The sequence below is a fragment of the Marmota monax genome, unplaced genomic scaffold, assembly GCF_021218885.2.
Source record: "Marmota monax isolate L192 unplaced genomic scaffold, Marmota_monax_Labrador192_F-V1.1 WCK01_AAM20220418_F8-fsc00086, whole genome shotgun sequence".
Classification (NCBI taxonomy): domain Eukaryota; kingdom Metazoa; phylum Chordata; class Mammalia; order Rodentia; family Sciuridae; genus Marmota; species Marmota monax.
In genome coordinates this window covers 7285645-7305638 of record NW_026693086.1, presented here as the reverse complement: position 1 = coordinate 7305638, position 19994 = coordinate 7285645, and the positions used below count along the sequence as shown (strand labels likewise).

General features: G+C 41.7%; 2 pseudogenes; one reads left to right on the top strand and one right to left on the bottom strand.

Annotated features, from left to right (window-relative positions):
- Nucleotides 1-1268: 1268 nt before the first annotated feature.
- LOC124099539 (zinc finger protein 717-like) lies at nt 1269-17119 on the bottom strand (annotated as a pseudogene).
- Nucleotides 5222-5705, top strand: LOC124099335 (large ribosomal subunit protein uL23-like; annotated as a pseudogene).
- Nucleotides 17120-19994: the final 2875 nt, after the last annotated feature.

The following is a 19994-nucleotide window of genomic DNA, read 5'->3' as shown; positions in this document are numbered from 1 at the left end:
AGGACATTTAAATGATAAAATGTCATTTGTTGCCCATGACAATCATTCTCCTCAAATATGCCAATGACCTGGACAGTTGATGACCCTGGGAAATCCTCCATGGAACACTAGGTGTATCTGTGTGCACCAAACACACTTTCTGTACCTCAAAACTCAAAAGGAAAGAACAGATTTGCAATTACCTGCTTCTCTGAGTGCGTGCGTATGTGTCCAGCACAGAATTAGTAAGTTAGAATATCATTTAATATGAAAAACTTAATGAAACTCTAAATGTATGCTTGCTTATTTATGCTGGGTGCTGAAACAGGACCTCCTGCATGCTGAGCATGAGCACTGCCCTGGGCTACACTCCAAGCCCCATCCACTGTACTTAGGATGAAAAGCAACCAGCACAGTTATGCTGGGTTCCATCATGGAATGTTTGTCAAATCAATATGCAGTGCATAAACTGTACACACAGGATTGTGTTCACGGTAGGCTCCTCAACAGCAAGCCCAGCCTCTGCCCATCACAACACGAGGCAGCTACCACCTCCAGTTTTAAGACCACAATGTTCCAAGGCTCAGACCAGTGGCTGATAGAAAGCATTATATTCATGTTTGATTCAAAGGTGTTTACTGGGGGCTGGGGATGTGGCTCAAGCGGTAGCGCGCTCGCCTGGTATGCGTGCGGCCTGGGTTCGATCCTCAGCACCACATACAAACAAAGATGTTGTGTCTGCCGAAAACTAAAAAATAAATATTAAAAAATTCTCTCTCTTAAAAAAAAAAGGTGTTTACTGGTATGTAGTTACTTTAAAATAGTTTCCAATTCGATATTTAACACTTTCCTTTGAAAATTAATGTCCAAATCATATAAATTTTCATTCATTACAATTTTTTTTTTTTGGTACCAAGGATTGAACCAGGGATACTTAGCCACTGAGGCACATCCTCAGCTCTATTTTGTATTTTATTTAGAGACAATGTCTTGCTGAGTTGCTTAGGGCCCTGCTAATTTCCTGAGGCTGGTTTTGAACTCATGATTCTCTTGCCTCAGCCTGCCAAGCCACTGGGATTACAGGTATGTGCCACCATGTCCAACCATTATAATTTCTTATACATAAAAATATGGGTACTGAAGAACAAAATTGAACAAATTATACTGTCACATTGTGTGCAAGCTCAAATATACAGTAATGATTTTTTTACAATTATGTATAATTATAATGTACCAAAATTTTTTAAAAATTTGAAGTTTTGTTAAAAAATTTCACACATTAAAGAAACTTAAGAAAATTTACTTTATTCAAACTGTCCAATTAAATGTCTACACCTGATAAGGCATTCACAATTTCTTGTCATTTTGCCATGATTGCTTTTACTTTTAATGAAATGACTTGAGAATAAAGGGTGACAGCACAGGTCTCTCTCCTGTGTGAGCTCTGCAGTATAAAAGAAGATTTGAGTTCTCAGAGCTTGTGACATGAAGTAGGCTAAATGATCAGTACTGTGATGCAGATATTGTGTGGAGAGGTTCAGCCTGGTTCACTCATGGAAACTGAAAACAGGAAACTCTGGGAGAAAAGCAGGGAGACCTCTGCTCTCTAATCATAGTGACCATGACCTGTGGTGATGGCTGCTTCAGAAACATAGCTCATGTAAACCCAGGGAAAAAACAGAATGGGAGGCTTTGCAGGGGCTAGGCTGGCAGCAGTTACATGACTGTTGTGATTCCCAGAGCCAAGCATGGCTGTTGGAGAACACAATGTATCTCCACTGCATGGGGCTCTGGTTGCTTCCTGATACCTGCTCTTCTGCACACTTCCATGACATCGTCTCCCACACTCTTACAGGTGTGTCCTCATTATGTTGCCTGGTGAGTGGGCTTCTGTAAGAGCTGTATTCTCAGATCCACAGCACTCTCCCATGTGAGTTCTCTGATAAACAGTGAAGGAAGACATCTGGAGGAATTCCCTGCAGGGTTTACGTGCGTGGGGCTTCTCACCTGTGAGTTCCCCGATGCCTTTGGAGGTGTGACTTGTGGTAAAAGGCCTTCTGACATACATCACATTCAAAGGGCTTCTCACCCGTGTGTGTTCTCTGGTGCACCCTGAGGTTTGAGTTCTGGTTGAACGTCTTTCCACACTCTTCACATGTGTAGGGCTTGTCACCTGTGTGAACTCTCTGATGCACAGTGAGGTGTGGCTTACAGTAGAAGGACTTACTGCATTCTTTACATTCATAGGGCTTCTTACCCGAGTGGATTCCCTGATGTCTGGTGAGATGTGACTTACAGTAAAAGGTTTTCCCACACACACTGCATCTGTATGGCTTCTCACCTGTGTGGGTTCTCTGGTGTACCCTGAGGTTTGACTTTTGGTTAAATGTCTTCCCACACTCTTCACATGCATAGGGCTTGTCACCCGTGTGGGTTCTCTGATGTGCAGTGAGCTGTGATTTACAGGAGAAGGTCTTCCCACATTCTTCACATGCATGCGGCTTGTCACACGTGTGGGTTCTCTGATGTGCAGTGAGCTGTGATTTATAGTTGAACATCTTCCCACATTCTTTGCATGCATGTGGCTTCTCACCTGTGTGGGTTCTTTGATGCCTTTTGAGTTTTTCCTTCTGGTTAAAACTTTGTTCACTTTCAAATGCTCCACAGGGCTGTTCTCCCCCATGGATTCCCTGACGCATGCTCACCTGTGTCTTCTGACTGACGTCCTCAGACTCATCATGGCCACATGATGAGTCTGCTCTCTGATGGTCTAAAAGGCACAGCCTCTTAATGACAGGCCTGTCACGACCACTGCATTCGTTATGCTGCCGTCCACTGTGTATGGTCTTATGCTCAGTGAGGTCAGACGCTTTACAAAATGTCTCCCCACACACATCAGAGTCAAAACTTTTTTCCTTCACTTGACTCAACCCTTGAGCAATAGGCAATGCCTTACCAAGGTGTCTCACACATTCATGGCCAGAGCTGGCAGAGTTTTCCATATGAAATCTCTTCTGTGTTGACAGTACTGTCCTCATGGTCAAGGCTCTCCTCTGTCCATAATGCTGGCAATGGCTCTGCACACTCTGGACTTGGGTCTCTAGACTAGTATGCTCAGCATGTCTGAGGGGCTTCCTAGTTGCCTTAGGGTCATTAGGCCTCTCTCCTGCCTGTATCTCACCTTGCTCACTGTGGAGAAGCTCATTTTTCCATCCGTGAAGGTCCTCAGACTTGGTCCTTGAAGAGCTTCCACTCTGTGCAGTCAGAGCTGGAATATGGAGTGGGTTCACTTCATGTGTTCTTCTTGATTCACACCTCTCCTCTATTGATCTGCTGCCATTGGCTGTGACAACTTGCCAGGGATGTTTCATTTGGTGATCTTGGCTGGCCCCAACCTGGTCATTCACTTTATGGACATCTAAAATAGTATAAAAGGAATATTGTGAAATACATGTAAGCATTTCTATGGAATTCAAACATAAAGGTGTTAATGATGTAAGACCTCCTGATGATTATATTGAGTTATGATGTGTGTGTGGATTTTGTCTGGAGTAAATTTAAGAAATTACATTAATATATGTTGGCATCAAATCATGCTACTTTTTTGCTTGGTTTATTTTACTTTTTTGAAACTGGGAAATGTTTAGCTGAAATATTCACCTGGTGCCTAGTAGTAGATGTTAGCGATGATTTTTTATCTGCCATTTCTTTTGCCTGTTCTTAGTTTTTGCCTGTAGTTAGTTTTTACAGAAGATGTGAGTAAAATGTCATCCTACATTGCTTCTCTTTCAGATTTGCAATGGAAATATTCTACTTATAGGATGCAGGTACAGATGACTTGTTCTCCACCTGAGCTGGAATATAGTTTCGGGAAAAAGCTGCTCACTTCACTGTTCACTGAGAAGCTTCAGTAGAAACCTAGAGGGCTCTGCTGATGAAAATGATCTTCCCACACTAGAAAGTGACATCGACCTCTAACTTCCTAATCATTTATCTTATGGTTCTTAGAAACACAATTTTGAGAAAGTAAGTAATCAACAAAAATGTCTAACTAGAACGAAACAGGAACTGGATTTTAAGTAAGTCTACCAAAAAAAAAAAAAAAAAAAATTACATAATCAGCAACAAAGAAAGGAAATGTATTCAAACATGAGAAATCATCTTTGTGTCTGAGGCATGAGACCAGCTGCCTTTGGGATGGGGACTGTGATAAACTAGTGAGAACAATCCCACACAGCTGCCGTCTGCTGAGATACCACCACCCTGACCTCCCTGGCCAGGAGGTGTGGACTGACCTGGGAGGTGCTGGTGTGGGGCTTCCTTTGCCATCCATGGCCCAGATCCTCGATCCAACTTGAAGATCCTCTCAGGTTTAATAATGCTATGTCCTATTAATGAAGAACAATGGGAGACTTGTGCTAAACTGTGATGTTGGGTCACTGAAGGCAGCTGCCTGCCCTCAGAAGCTGAGCCAGATGACGCCAGTGAGGACATCTGTGAGACAGGTGGCACTCATTGCTCGGAGGCTGGGACCTAACAATGAAGAAGAGTCAAATAGAAAGAATTCCAGAGAATGATGTGAGAGAGTGCAAGCAGATCTGAGAGAATACAGGCAGAAGACAGGCAATCAGAAAGACAGCTTTTGATATGAAGGAGAAACTGGCTGAAGAGTTAGAGACTGCAAAAGTAACCATCAAATTTTGGTGCTATAAAATAAATTAATGCAAATTTTTAAAGAAAGAAAACAAAGCCAGCTGAAAGCTTCATTAGAATTTATGAAGAAGAAAAACAAATTTCTGATCTTGAAGATGGGTATTCTGAAATCACCAAGTTACATTTTTTTAAAAATATAAAAAATGAAGAAAACCTTTAAAACACATGGAACATCATTAACAAAGAGACATTTATTTACATTATGGCTATTCCAGAAGAAGAGAACCTTATGTAATAAACTAACTGGTGAAATTTAGACCAGGGAAAACATGGACATCTAGATCCAGGAAGCTCAGAGGGGCCTAATAGATTTCATCAATAAAATTTCGGAGTCACAGTATAATGAAACTATCAGAAGTACAAGACAAATAGAATTATGAAAACTGCAAGAGAAAAACATCAAGCCACAGATTAAACAAACAAACAAACAAACAAACAGGAAGAGCAGATCTCTCAACTGAGACCTTTCAGGCCAGAATACAAATAGAGGATACACTGAAATTCCTTAAAAAAAAAAAAATGCAAAAAGATGGCGCCGAAAGCTAAAAAGGAAGCTCCTTCCCCTCCCAAAGCTGAAGCCAAAGCAAAAGCTTTGAAAGCAAGAAAGCAGTGTTGAAGGGTGTCCACAGTCATAAAAAGAAGATCCGCATGTCACCTACCTTCTGGCAACCCAAGACACTGTGGCTCTGGAGGCAGCCCAAATATACCCGGAAGAGCGCTCCCAGGAGAAACAAGCTTGACCACTATGCCATCATCAAATTCCCTCTGACCACTGAGTTAGCCATGAAGAAGATTGAAGACAACAACACACTTTTTTTACTGTGGATGTCAAGGCCAACAAACACCAGATCAAACAAGCTATAAAGAAGCTCTATGACATTGATGTGGCCAAGGTTAACACCCTGATCAGGCCTGATGGAGAGAAAAAGGCTTATGTTCAACTGGCTACTGATTATGATGCTTTGGACGATGCCAACAAATTGGGATCATCTAAACAGAGTCCAGCTGTCTAATTCTAAATATACTTTCTTTTTTCCAACATAAAAAAGAAAAAATACTACACCTAGAAAAGTTATCCTTCACCTGGGCATGGTGTGAATACCTGTAATCCCAGTGGCTCAGTGGTTAAGTGCCCCTGGATTCAATTCCTGGTACAAAAACAAACAAACAACAAAACCCCCAAAAGCTATCCTTCAGAAATAAAGGAATAAAAGATTTTTCAAGATAAGTAAAATTTGAGGGGATTCATCATTACCACCCCAGTCCCACAAATGCCTGAGGAAGTCCTGCATTAGAAGTAGAAGGATGGCAACTACCATCCTCACAGACATGAGAAGGTCCAAAACTCAGCTGCAGAGTGGACACACAGAGGAAAACAGAACAAGGCCCCCAATACAGAAAGCCACCAAACAAGATAATCAGGAGGAAAAGAGTAAAGAACACACAGCAACATAAAAAATTACAGAATGAGGAAAGATGTCTTATCAAAATAACCGTGAATATAAACACAATTTCCGAAGAAAGACACAGACTGGCTGAATGAATAAAAATAAAATTAGACCCAAGGATAAGCTGCTGAAAAGAAAACCACTTCACCTGTAGAGGCGGCAGGGCTTGAAGTGGAAGAGTGGAAAAGGATGCAGCCTGCAAACAGATACAAAGCAAGCAGAAGCAACTGCACCTGTGCTGCAGAATACAGAAGACAGAGATGGACACTACATAATGGAAAAGGATCCATCCACAAATGCATGCACACCTGTGCTGGAGTATGAGCACCAACTTAACAAGGGAATGTTACTAGACCTGAAAGGAGAGGCAGAAGGCTAAAGCAATATTTCAACAGTCACTGGACAGATCGTCCTGACAAAACAGAAACACTGATGTTAAACCATAATATAGACGAAAAGGACCTTACAGACATTTACAGAGCATTCCACCCAACAGTTGAAGAAAACAGGACCATCATGATACACAACATCTGAATGACCAATAGTAAGTAATGAGATTGATTCAGTATTAAAAAGTCTCCCACAGGGGCTAGGGTTGTGGCTCAGTGGTGGAGCACTTGACTAGTACGTGCGAGGTGCTGGGTTTGATCCTCAGCACCACATAAAAATAAATAAATAAAATAAAGGTGAAAAAAAAAAAGCCTAATCTTTAAAAAAGTCTCCCACAAATAAAGCCCAGAATTAGCAGCTTCAAATTAAAAAAAAAAAGAATTAACATCAATGCTTTTAAAATTATTATTAATTATTAAAGGAACCCTTCTAAATTCATTATATATCACTATTATCTTTATACCAAAATCAAACAAAAACACAAGAAAAAAATTGAAGAACAATATTTCTGATGAATACATTTTACCAGATCAAATCCAACAGAACACAAGAAAAGATTATACAGCTTGATCATGTGTGACTTGTCCCAGGGATGCAATGCTGGCTCAACATATGCCAATCTGTAAATGCAATTCAGGATTCCAAAACAGAATGAAGGATTAATAACAATATAAACATCTCAATTGATATAAGAAGGAATTTGATAAAATTTTTCCTTAGCACATCTCTAAAAAATTAGATAAAAAGAAATTGTACCTCAACACAATAGGAACCGCATATGGCAAAATCCAAGCCTGTCTTAACAAATGGGGAAAACCTGATGTCATTTCCTCTAAGATCCAGGACAAGACAAGCATATCCACATTTACCACAATTATTCACATGGTATTGGAAGTCTTACCATAGCAATAAGATGAGGGAACCAAATAAAGGGCATCCAGATCAGAAAGGAGGTCAATTTATCATGATAGAGCGACTACATGATTTTATACATAGGAAAACCAAAAACTTGAGCAAAAACCTATACAGGAATTCAGTAATGTTGCAGGAAACAAATCAACATAAAATGGTAATTTTTATATATCAATAATAAAATTACTGAGATAGAAATCCAGAAAGTAATCCTGTTTATAATAGCTAATGAAAAATAAAACACCTTAAAGTAAATTTAACCAAGTAAGTGAAGGACTTTACAATGAGATTATAAAACACACATGAAAGAAAGTGAATAAGACATAAAAAATGGACAAACATCCTATTGTCATTAATCAGAAGAACATTGCTAAAGTGCCTCTAGTACCCAAATGATTTGTAGATTCAATGAAACCCTTATCTAAATACCAATGGCAATTGCATGGAAGCAGAAAAAAGTCTAAACACTGTATTAATGGGTAAAAGACCCCAAATACTAAAAGCAATACTGAACTAAAAGATCAAATCTGTAGTCATCACAAAACCTGTCTCCAAAACACACTACAAGATGGCAGTAACCAGAATAGCATGGTACTGCACGAGGACAGACAAATAGACCAAGGGAACATGACAGAAATAACAGTTGTAAGTCTACTTAATCACAGTTGACAGATTTCCACCCAGGCAGCAAGATCATGCATCTGGAAAGGATGCTTTCTTCAGTAAGAGGGAACTGTGTATCTGTGTGTAGAAGAAAAATGGCAGAGCCTCCTCTCAACATACACAGAAACCAACTCAGTGTGGATCAGGACAGGAGGTGAAACCACAAAACTGCCCAGGAAAACAGAAGGGGACACTTCCATGTGCTGATTGGGCAAAGCTCTGCTTTTGAGATGGGGCCTTGCTATGTGGATCAGCTGCTATGCAGAAAAGGACCAGGAGGAAGAAGTGCCAGCATGCACAGTGGGAGAGAATGCTCATGGACTCTCCGTCCAAAAGGGAGTAGTTTCCACAGCACAGAAGGACTTCAACTCAAGAGCAGGAAACAAATATTCCAGTTAAAAATCAGGTGAATGACTTGAACAGACATGTCCCAAAAGAGACACACAAATAGCCCAGGAGAGAGTACGAACAAATGCTCAGCAGCTCCCTTCGCTAGGGAAGAGCCAGTGGAAACCACTGTGAGGCGCCACTGCCCCAGTAAAAATGGCAGAGTTAAGTGCTGGTGGAGGTGAAGGAAGGAAAACGGCATTGCTGAGGGGGGGTGGGGCAAGGAGACCCCTGTGAAAACCAGCAGTGGAACTCCCCTGGAGCCCAGAAGAACTGTGTGCACTTGCACATCCACTGCAGTGCTGAGCACAAAAGTCATGATAAGGAATCAACCACAGTGTCCACTCACAGACAAATGGACAAAGAAAACATGGAACATGAATACCAGGGATAACACTCAGCCATTAAAACCCCAATTTGTCATTTGTAGCAACACAGAGGGAATTGAAGAACACCATGCTAAGTGAAACAGGAAGACACGTACCAGAAGCTCTCATTCATGTGCGAAGCCAAAGCTGACTCAAAGAAACAGAGACTAGAAGAGTGGTGGCCACATCACACTACATAAAAAATGTACAATTATAGTTTCCACTAAAATATATAAGACATAATTAGAATTAAAACTTAGAAATGGTTCCTACATTTACCAACCCCAAAGAAAATAACTGCCATGAGAGTTACCAGGGAGTCAGTCACTCACCCAAGGACACAAGGCTGCTGCAGGTCTCCAGCATCACATCCTTGTAGAGGTTTCTCTGAGAGTCATCGAGGGCCTTCCACTCCTCCCAGGTGAAGTCCACAGACACGTCCTCAAAGGACACTGGACACTGTAAAGGAAAATTTCTCTCACAAGTCTTCAGCATGGGTCAGAGCAGGACCACAAGTGCTCACACTTCTGTAAGAATGTGCCTGTCACTTAAGGGGCAAGCGGATTTTTATTCTCTGTAGAAATTCAGTAACTCCACGAAATACCATATATAATCCCCGCCTTAGATTAAGAATTGTTTTTATTCCTAGCAAGAAGAAGATAAATGAAGCTTTGCTTCTGAAAAGAGCTGACAACCCAGCCTAAAGACATAAGAAAAATCACATTTGAAGCAATACAATGAACAGTTAGATTCACATGTTCAGCGTTGAACGCAATAACAAAGAAGTAGAAAACAGCCTGCTCTTCAATTAGGCTGCACCTCACTGACATGACTCAGGGGTTCAGCTCGTCCACTGGGAAGCCTTCTCAACAGAATGGAGCAAAGGGGTCATGCTGTCAAAGCACAAACCTGATAGTCACACCGCATGCAGGATGTCCCTGTGCTGAGAAGAGCAGCCCAGGAGGGGATGCGCTTAAGAAATAGACAGTACTGTGATTTTCCATTTAAAATTTTACCTAGTTCCAGCAACACCAATTCCACATAAATAGAAGCACATCATACTCATGTTTCCCTCCTATACCCAGAGACTTTCTAGTGTTCCACATAAATAGAAGCACATCATACTCATGTTTCCCTCCTATACCCAGAGACTTTCTAGTGTCTCTACAAAAGCGAACACCACCCACCTCCTAAAACACAGATGTAAATAAGGAGGGGACAATGAGAGGCGGCAAATTACCTAACAGGCCTGCATTCTGAAAGTCATCCTGTGTAAGAAGAACTGGGGAGAACTGAAGGAGGAGTCAGAGGGGAAGAAATTGGGTGACACAGCTAACCCTAACATCAACAATACAAAGTGGAGGACACAACAGAAAAAGAAAAAAATGACAGAAAAAAAAATAGGACAAGACTTTGGTACCCATTGGCTGTACAGAGGTGAAGATGGGAGTTCACTTCCTGGGTAGAGGATGGTGCTCCAGACCAAAGCTGAGGAAAAGGAAGTGACAGTGAGGGGCAGGAGGTGAACTGAACTGCAACACTGTGTTGAAGTCTCTGTGGCCAAACACTGGGAAGCCATGTGGAAACAGGGTCTGCAGCTCAGAGGAAGATTTAAGGAGAAGATGATATTCAGAAAGCAGTGGAACACCAGGGATAGCTGAGGCCACCAGAGTGAGAGAACCTACAAGATGGATGGAGTAGAAACCAGATGGAGTCTGAGGAAGCAATAACTCTCAGGGGGTGACCAAGAGAAAACTGAGGAAGATGCTCTTTCAAATTTGTTCTAGGAATAAAGAAATGTTTAATATTATGAAATCAACTAATACATTTCACTGTATTCATAGTTCTATTGAAAAAATAATGTGATCATCCACAGAGACATGGAAAGTTTTTGTTTTTTTGGTGCCAAGGATTGAACCCAGGGGTGCTTAACCCCTGAGCTACATCCCCAGACCTTTTTATTTTTATTTTTTGAGACAGGGCATTGTTAAGTTCCTTGGTAAGAGGCTGGCTTCAAACCTGCAATCCTCTTGCCTCAATCTCCTAAGCCACTGGGATTACTGGCCTTTGTCACTACACTTGGCTGGAAAAAATTTTGAAAGTATTATCCCACTTGAAATAAAGAACTCAGAACACCTTTCTTAACTTGATAACATGTATGTACCTAAGCCTGAAAGGCAGCACGACAAATGAAGTAGGAACTGCGAAGGATGAAGAGCTGCCTCACCCTAAGAACGACCATGTCTGACAGGCGTCGACTAAAATGAAGAGCAAAACCCAGCCAGGTTCTGATCTCTGCGCAATGCACACTTAAAACACCAGAGACCCTATGGATAACCACTGAAGAGAAGACGCCTCAGCCAATCAAATCTGTCTGTTCATTTGCTGAGATGGTGACTTGGATTTGGAGTTGTTCTGATACAGTGCAGTATGTTAAGTAACTCTTGGCCTCTCAACCCCGTTTCTTGGATGACTCCTGCAGAGGTTTAATAGAATTCAGCAGTATAGCTCTGGGAATATTTTCTTGGAACACAGTTGATTTTATCATTAAAAACAATAAAAACAATCTGAGTAGAACACTGCTTGCAGATTACTGCTTTCCTTGAATCAGCATTGAATCAGCATGCAAAACTATGAATGTTTTGCATGACTTGAAATTTGCCCATTTAATCTAAATTATCTAATATACTGGCACACTACTGTTTCTATTATTCTTCTCTTCTAAAATATTTTTTAGTTTTAGTTGGACACAATATTTTTATTTTTTATTTTTATGTGGTGTAGAGGATCGAACCCAGCACCCCGCGCATGCCAGGTGAGCACGCTACCACTTGAGCCACATCCCCAGCCCATTATTCTTCTCTTAATATTCTTTTCTTGGTGTAAACTAGGCAGTAATGTTCTCCCTTTACTATCTGATTTTAGTTATTTGAGCCTTCTATTTTTCCCTCATCTATTTAATTTTTTTACTCACAGACTCACATACACAATCAACTTTCTGTGTGTTACTCAATTTCTAAGATTCTTCCCTATAAACCTCTATGGATTTCTATCTCTGAATCCCACTTTTTTCATTTTAAGCTCATGTATCTCCACTGTTCAAAGGAAAACATGGAGTTGGAGAAGATGCTTACAGTGTCCACACTTTTAGTAAAAGCCTTGTTGTGCAGAATGTATGAGATATCATACACTTGTGAGGACACTGATGGACACTGCCGAGATATTCCAAAAAGCACTTTGCAAAGAAGGAAAATTCAAATGACATATAAATATCTGAAATGGAGTATAAATCAATACTATTGAGAGAAGCTGACATTCAGACCATACCAAGTTCCAGCTGCCACTTCCCTCCTGAGTCCAGGGACCCCTGCTCCAGCTGGCCCATCCCAGTCTAAACCATGAGGAAGAAGAGCACAGAGGCAGTGGTGTAGTAAGTTCCCAGGACCTGAGGAGAAGGCAAGCTGGAAAGAGCAAAGGAAAGCCGCAGTGAGAACAGAGCTGAGGAGGAAGAGGAGACTGCTGAGGAGGAGGAGGATGAAAGGGTGCAGGGATGAGGAAGAGGAGGGTGGAGAGGCCCACAATGAAGGCAGCCGTGTGCAGGGAAATGTCTGCGAGTGGGAGAAGGTAGGAAATTTGGTGACAGCATCATACCTCTACCATGAGGCCCCTAGGGCCAGAAGCCAAGGGTGGAAACAGACAAGTGCACCCCGATTCACCTGGCTGCAGGCTCTGGGAAATGTTTCAGGGTCCTCCCCTCCTTTCTCCCAGCCTTCTCATTTCCTCCTCTCCAGACACTGCTCCTCCAGCCTACATCTGCTGTAGTTCCACTTTCTAACCTGTCCATCTGAGCTCCCAGCTGCCCATCTCCATCTCCTTGTTTTCCCCATCCCATCCCACCAGTCCTTGCTCTCAGATCAGAAGCTGGACAGTCCCACAGTAGCTCTCTGCAGGTTGGAGAGCTACAGGAACCAGAAGCTGCTCAGCCCAGGAAGCTGAGATTTGGAAGGACTAATGATGCAGCCCTAGCTGGAGACAGATGGCTTGGAAATCTCTGGTCAGAGTCTACTTTGGAAGAGTGAAGGAACAGGAGTCCAAGGTCTCAGGAGATCACACAGCAATCAAAGCACCTGCCCTAGGAGCACTAAGCTCACACATGAGTAGCTTCCTCCCTCTTCCAACTTCCAGTTCCATCCAGGCCCCAACCTACTAGACTGTGCTGCCCACATTTAGAATGGGTGCACCTTCGGTGTGCTGTCTCACAAGCCAATCATTTGTAGAAACATGTTCCCTGATACTAGTAGCCTCTTAATCTTAGGTACCTCTCAGTCCAATCAAGTAGGCAATCCAGATTAACCATCCCTGGCCTGGAAAAAGAGCTGCCTCCTTCTTCCCTTTTTGTAATTTAATAAAGAAGTGGTCACACTTCTACTTCTGTTTTTTGTTTTGCTTTTGAAAGGAAGATACTCTAAGAAGTAGCTAGATCAGAGAATTAGAGGTTACCACCAAGGAGGGTGGAGGGGTGGTAAGAGGAGGAGGGCAGGGATTGCCCAGGCTTCATCATGTTGTTGTTTCTTGGTGCTGATAGTCGGTGCATGGTGAGCTCGCCTTGTGGCCATTCATTATTTCATGTAACATTGAGGCTTGTTCTTTTTGTTCATTTACTTATTTTGCAAAATAAGACCAAATTCATTAAATAAAAGGTGGTGAAAAAGAACAAAAGGGAGGGACTTTAAAAGTGCACAGGAAACACTATTGGTATTGGATATATTAGCTACGTTGAAGGTTATGCTGACTTCACACATATGTAACTATGTCAAGATTGAAGTGTACATTTCAAATATGTACACGTCAATTATACCTCTATAAACCTGAAAAATGTGCTAGGCATCTACAGCTGTGGTTAAAACGAAATCACATACTCTTAAATAGGTAAAATAAAAGAGAGACCAAGAATACATTAGCTAAATATTAGTCGTAATGGTTTGGAAAAGGCAAAATTTCTAAGACAGGAGAGTAGATTAAAAAACCCTTCACAAATGAGTCAAATTTAAAGATATTAAAAATGAACATGCCTCAGCACCACACACACAAAAAATGAACATGCCACAGAATATCAGCAAAGCCAGAATTTCTTGCTATTAGAAGATAAAAGAACTTGAACGAGCTCTGGTAAATTTGACAAGTGAAAACTGCACATTGATTGCATACATCTAATTATGACACATATACATGTAAGTTGTTGCCCCCCTTAACCATGGGGATCTACTTTGGGAAGTGCAACCTAAGGTGACTCTGGCATTTTCCAAACCACAGAGCACTGGCAGAAGCCTAGATGACCTAGAAGCCAGAAAGTGAACTACAACACTCCACCTGACAGACATGTATACGCATGAAGTCCGTCACCGAGGAAAACCACCCTGTCACACATGATGTGGGCTCTGAGGGTCTAGCAACCACAGCAGACCCACAGAGCCGAAGACAGAGACCTTAAAGGACCTCTGCCATCTAGACAGCAATGAATGACAGAAAGCACATTGCAGCAAGGAAGAAAATTATAACCTTTCCAAAGAAAGCTGCCTGACAATAGGATATCTGTATGACAAAACAAAATAAAACCCCCAAATCCTACTGTACCCTTTCCTCATACCACTTAAGAAATCATTTATAGAAGTAATATAAATATTAAATATAAAAAATGCATTCAGAAGTTATACAATGGACATGGTGGTGAACACTTGTATGTAATACTAGTGACTCAGGAAGCTGAGGCAGTAGAATCCCAAGATCAATGTCACCCTGGGCAAAATTTAAATGGGGCTAAGGATGTGGTTTCAATTATCACAACCACACAAAAGAAAAAAAGGTAGTTATTTATTTTCAAAGTAATACAAACAATATTTTAAAAATTTCATAAAATGGGAAATATTAAAATAAAACCAATATTCCTCAAATGATACCATCAAAAGATACAAAACAAAGGGTCAGACTGGGAGAAAGTAACTGCCTTACATATAACAAACACTTTTAATAAGAAAGGGAAAGATAGGGACCCCAAAGAAAAGCAGGCAAGAGAATGGAACAGCCCCTTTACACAGGAGATCTGAGTCTTCAATGATCATAAAAAAAATCCAAATTTTTTAGAATAAGAGAAATACAAAATAAAATCACACCAGAGAGATAAGATTAAACAGTATTGCTGAAGATATGGAAGAAATGCATTCTCAAGAACTGGAGGACCATGATAACAGAGATGGGCACAGTAGTACTGATGCAAACAGCTGATACCCAGGGTATGGGAAAGGGGAGTGTACAGCCAGGAAGACAAGCAATAAAGGGTGGGGAAATGCTTTCAGGGGCCAGCCACCCACTAGTAACAATAATATCTGACTGAATAAACATTCAGTTTAGCAAATAGTGTAAACATCACATAAATTTTATGTAGCTGTCATGTGCATGGGTTATTTTATATGAATACATGTTTAGAAAATTGTAAAATTTATAAAAAAATAAAAATGTTAAATCAGATAAAAGACTCAATTATTTACACTAAACATCACTACAAAGGTGAACAATTTCCCCTGAATTAATCTAAAGTATATCCCATCAAAATTTCAGGTTGGGGCTGGGGTTGTGGTTCAGTGGTAGAGTACTTGCCTAGCATGTGTGAGGTACTGGATTCAATTCTCAGCACTGCATATAAATATATAAATAAAATCAATGTCCATTGACTATATATATATATATATGAAATACTTCAGCATGCTTTATTTATTCTTAAGTTTTAGGTGGACACAATATCTTTATTTTACATTTATGTGGTGCTGAGGATTGAACCCAGTGCCCTGTGCATGCTAGGAGAGCACTCCATAACTGAGCCACAACCCAAGCCAGCATGCTTTACTCAAAAAAAAAAAAAAAAAAAAAAAAATCTTTTTGGTTGTAGATGGACACAATACCTTTATTTTATTTATTTTTATGTGATGCTGAGGATCGAACCCAGTGCCTCACATGTGCTAGTCAAGCGCTCTACCACTGACCAACAGCCTCTTCATTTTTAGTTGAAGAAAGGACCAAAGCAAAAAGTTCTAAAATCCATCTGGAAGTTAAATATATATGAAATCAGCCAAGAAATTTCTGAATTACAAGAGCAAAAGAAGTTGTCTTTTCCTGACCCTGATGTATATTATGAAACTATAACTTTGTAATAATAAAGACCAAGAGATCATAATACAAACAAAATCCATACCTGAACTTTGTATTTTTAGTACGATGAAGTAGAAAGGCCTATATAAATCCAACCTCATTGAGGATAAGATTAAACGTGAATGGATGATAATGCCCAAATGTAAAGGTAAGTACTTGGGCAGTGTGTGTGCAGAATGTGCAAGGTCTGGGGTGGAACCCCACCATCACCATAAAAGTCAGATGTCAAGGGGGTGAAGTTGAACATACGGCGGAATAGGTGAGTCCTGATTCTCCCTGCATCCATGGACACTTTGTTGAACATCTTGTGCTTCAAGTCCCCCTTAGACAAAGCTATAAATGAGTTCAAAGACATACATTGCACAACTGAAAAAAAAAAAATACCTGACATCAAATGAGTAAGAAAAGCTGTGGTGGAGTTGGGCATGAGTCCAGCCTTAGGACGTGTGCCATATCACTGGGACAGAATCACCAAGAATCAGTGTCACCTGAGTGAGGAAGATTGGGACCACACATAGGGCACCCTAACTACATTGTCCTGTGGTTTGCATCTTCCTTTACCTAGTGCTGGGAGAGAAACGGTCTAGGCTTAACCAAGTACCAAGGGAGGGGACAGGACCCGGGGGGCTGAAGCCACCACATGGCGCGGGGAGGGAACAGGACCCCAGGGACTGACGCCACCACACGGGGAGGGGACAGAACGCGAGGGGCTGAAGCCAACACACGGGGTAGGAAGGGGACAGGACGTACAGCGTCCAGCTGCTGACTCCACCCGCCTGAAACGCCAGAGGGGACTGGGAGCTGAGCCGCCCCAGAGCAGCACTCCGGACTCCAGAGGGGACCGCGCAGTCCCGGCCACCACTTCCTGCTCCCACCACATCCAGCTCTGGTTCCACATCCTCCCTTCGGGGCGCAGAGCCGCGCACTCACCATCTCCCAGCCTCCTTGATGTTGACCCTGTGGCATCGCGTGGCAAGCAACCTGGGCTCTCGCTCAGCAGCGGGACCTGGAGTAGCAGCGCAGAGCCGCGCGCTCCGCTGACCTAGACGCGCTAGAGAGCGGAGGCACGCCTTCTCCTGCTGATTGGCCCGCCTCCTTCGCTCGCGTCTGCTGATTGGCCTGCGCTCTCCCCAATCCCTGATTGGCCCGCGCCTCAGGACCCGCCCTGCGCGTGTGCGCCCGCGGCCTGAGGGAAGGTAGACGGCTTCCGCCCGGGAGGGATCTAGGTGGGGGAGGCTCTTTGGGCTTGAGACTGGAGACGCGCTACCCCTGAGCCACAGCCCTCTTTAGTTTGTTTTCTTTTTAAATTTTTGAGACAGAGTCTGAGTCGCCCAGTGGCCTCCGATGTCCTGTTCTCCCGCCTCAGGTTCTGGAGTTGCTGGGTTATTTTTCATTTGAGGTCCTGAACTCCGAGCTTCAGGCTACAGCTACATTAAGGTGCAGTTTCTTCTGAGTAGAGGTATCTAGCCCATCTAGCTCGGCCAAGAGAATTTTTACCTTTAATCTTGTATATGAGGTAATGCCAATTTATGCATTATATGCCACTGTATTATGCATTAATGTAAATGATATAATGACAGTTGCTTTAAAACTTCATTTAACTTTTCTGCTCTCTAGTTTTGTGAGGAGACAATTTGAGCTTTGAATTGGGAGGCAATCTCCCGAGGCAGCGATGACCAACACAAATAGAATAAGAGGCCCAAGTGAGATTTAGCATTTTCTAGTATTCACATTAAAAATTAAAAACTGGGGCTGGGGTTGTGGCTCAGCATCAGAGCACTCGCCTAGTTCGTGTGAGGCACTGGGTTCGACCCTTGGCACCACATAAAATAAATAAGGTTATTGTGTCCACCTACAACTAAAAAATATTAAAAACAGCAGGTAAAATCTGTTGAATAATTTAACCCAGTATATTCAGAATATTAGCATTATGTGACCAATATAAAATTACTAAGGAAGTAGATATATTTTTTGGAACTACATCTTCAAAACTTATATTTTAAGCTTCCAACACATCTCAGTTCATAGCAACCACATTTCAGCTTTGAGAGCAATGGCTCCCTGACCTTAGGGAGATGAAGGGCCTGAAACCCACCTTTTTGTGCCAGAAGTGAGGAAATACACTTCCTTACCAACATCTGTCCTCAGGGCCAAAGAACAAGACAGACACTGAGAAGAGAGAGAGCAGGGAGCTCCAACAAGGAGTCCAAAAGAAGACTACGTGTTTCCCATCTGATGCTGGGCACTGATACATTCCAACTTAAGAGGTCACACAGCAAAGAAAAAAGGTGGGTGTCTTAGGAGGTGGGGATCCCATATATTCAGATCTGTCAACAGCATGGACTCTAGAGTTTATGCAGATTGAAGGAAAACTTCTTATTTTGCACCTGGGCCAGGGATCTAATGGCCAGGCTGTTATTTGTTTCCTCCTGTGGCATGGGCACTGTGAGAATTTGGCAACAGTCATGTAGATATGTCTACATATATTTGTGTATAATTCAATACTATCTAACAAGAGGTCCAAATTTAAATTAGAAGTGAAAATCAGTACCTGTAGGGTGCCTCCTATTGGCTAGATAACTTCTACACAACATAAGATTTAATCTTGGCATCTGCCTGTGATGTGTATATTAGTTATTATTGGATTAAAAAAACCACTCTAAAACTTACTGGCTTGGGCTGGAGATATAGCTCATTTAGTAGAGTGCTTTCCTCTCATGCACAAGGCCCTGGGCTCAATCCCCAGCGCGCGTGCACACACACACACACACACACACAAAAAAAAAAACCCACAAACCTAAAACCAAAAATAAAAATTAAGAAAAAACCTTACTGGCTCATGCCTGAGATAGCCATCAATTCAGGCTGGCTCAGCTGGGGCCTTCTGTAGTATGCAGCCAGTTGATTGTTGACAAGGTCACTGAACTTCAGAGGGTAAGCTGTCTGTCATCTGGAGCACCTTGATTTTCCTCCTGTGATTTCTCATCCCCCAGTAGGCTAATGTGGGTTTGTGCTCATGGGGAGGCAGGGCTGGAAAGCAAAGCATCCAAGATGTTTTGATCCTGGATACCCAATTAGTACCCATTCATGGTCACAGCTCTAGATGGCCATAGCCAATAAGGAGAGCCCAAACCAAGGTTTGGGAAAGAGATTAAGAGATTCTTCATTTAAAAAATTTTTTTAAATATATTTTTAAATTGTTGATGGACCTTGATTTTATTTATTTGTATGTGGTGCTGAGAATTGAACCCAGTGCCTCGTACATGCTAGGCAAGCGCTCTACCACTGAACCACAACCCCAGCTCAAGAGATTCTATATTTTGATAGGGGTAGGAGTAAAAACACTTTGTCAAGTTTATGGATACAGCTAAAGCTGAAGAATTTCTGACATTTTGGCTCACAGTATCTTTCTGCCCTTTCTTATAGATGAGGTTTATATAGCTGTTCAGTATGAAGAAATATGTTCAAAGCCCCACAGCTATTACACAGCTAGAGTGGGATTCAGGATCAACTCTGCCTGACTGCAAAGCGAAAACACCTCCACTAGATCACGTGACTCATCCTGTACTTATTTTCTCAGGTCTTGGATGGAAACATCTATTCAAAAAAGCAGGATTTGTGTCCATCTAGTGCTTTTCTCCAGTGGGAATAATATCCTTGATTGAATGCTTCTGAAGCTTCTAGGAAGGGCTTGGAAAAATTTGGGGAAATAGTTAAGGGCTGAGTTTAGGGAATCAAGAAACAACGTATTTTTATTTTCTCATCAGAAGAGAAATTTGAAAACACATATAATGCATCCTACAGGCATGGTAATAAAAAATGATATAGAATCTGCAAAGAGAAGACTGTACCTGTGCCACAAGAGTGCTAAAGTAGAAAATAGGAAGTATCACATGAGAAAGTGATGGAGAGCAGAGAATAAGACTGTTTT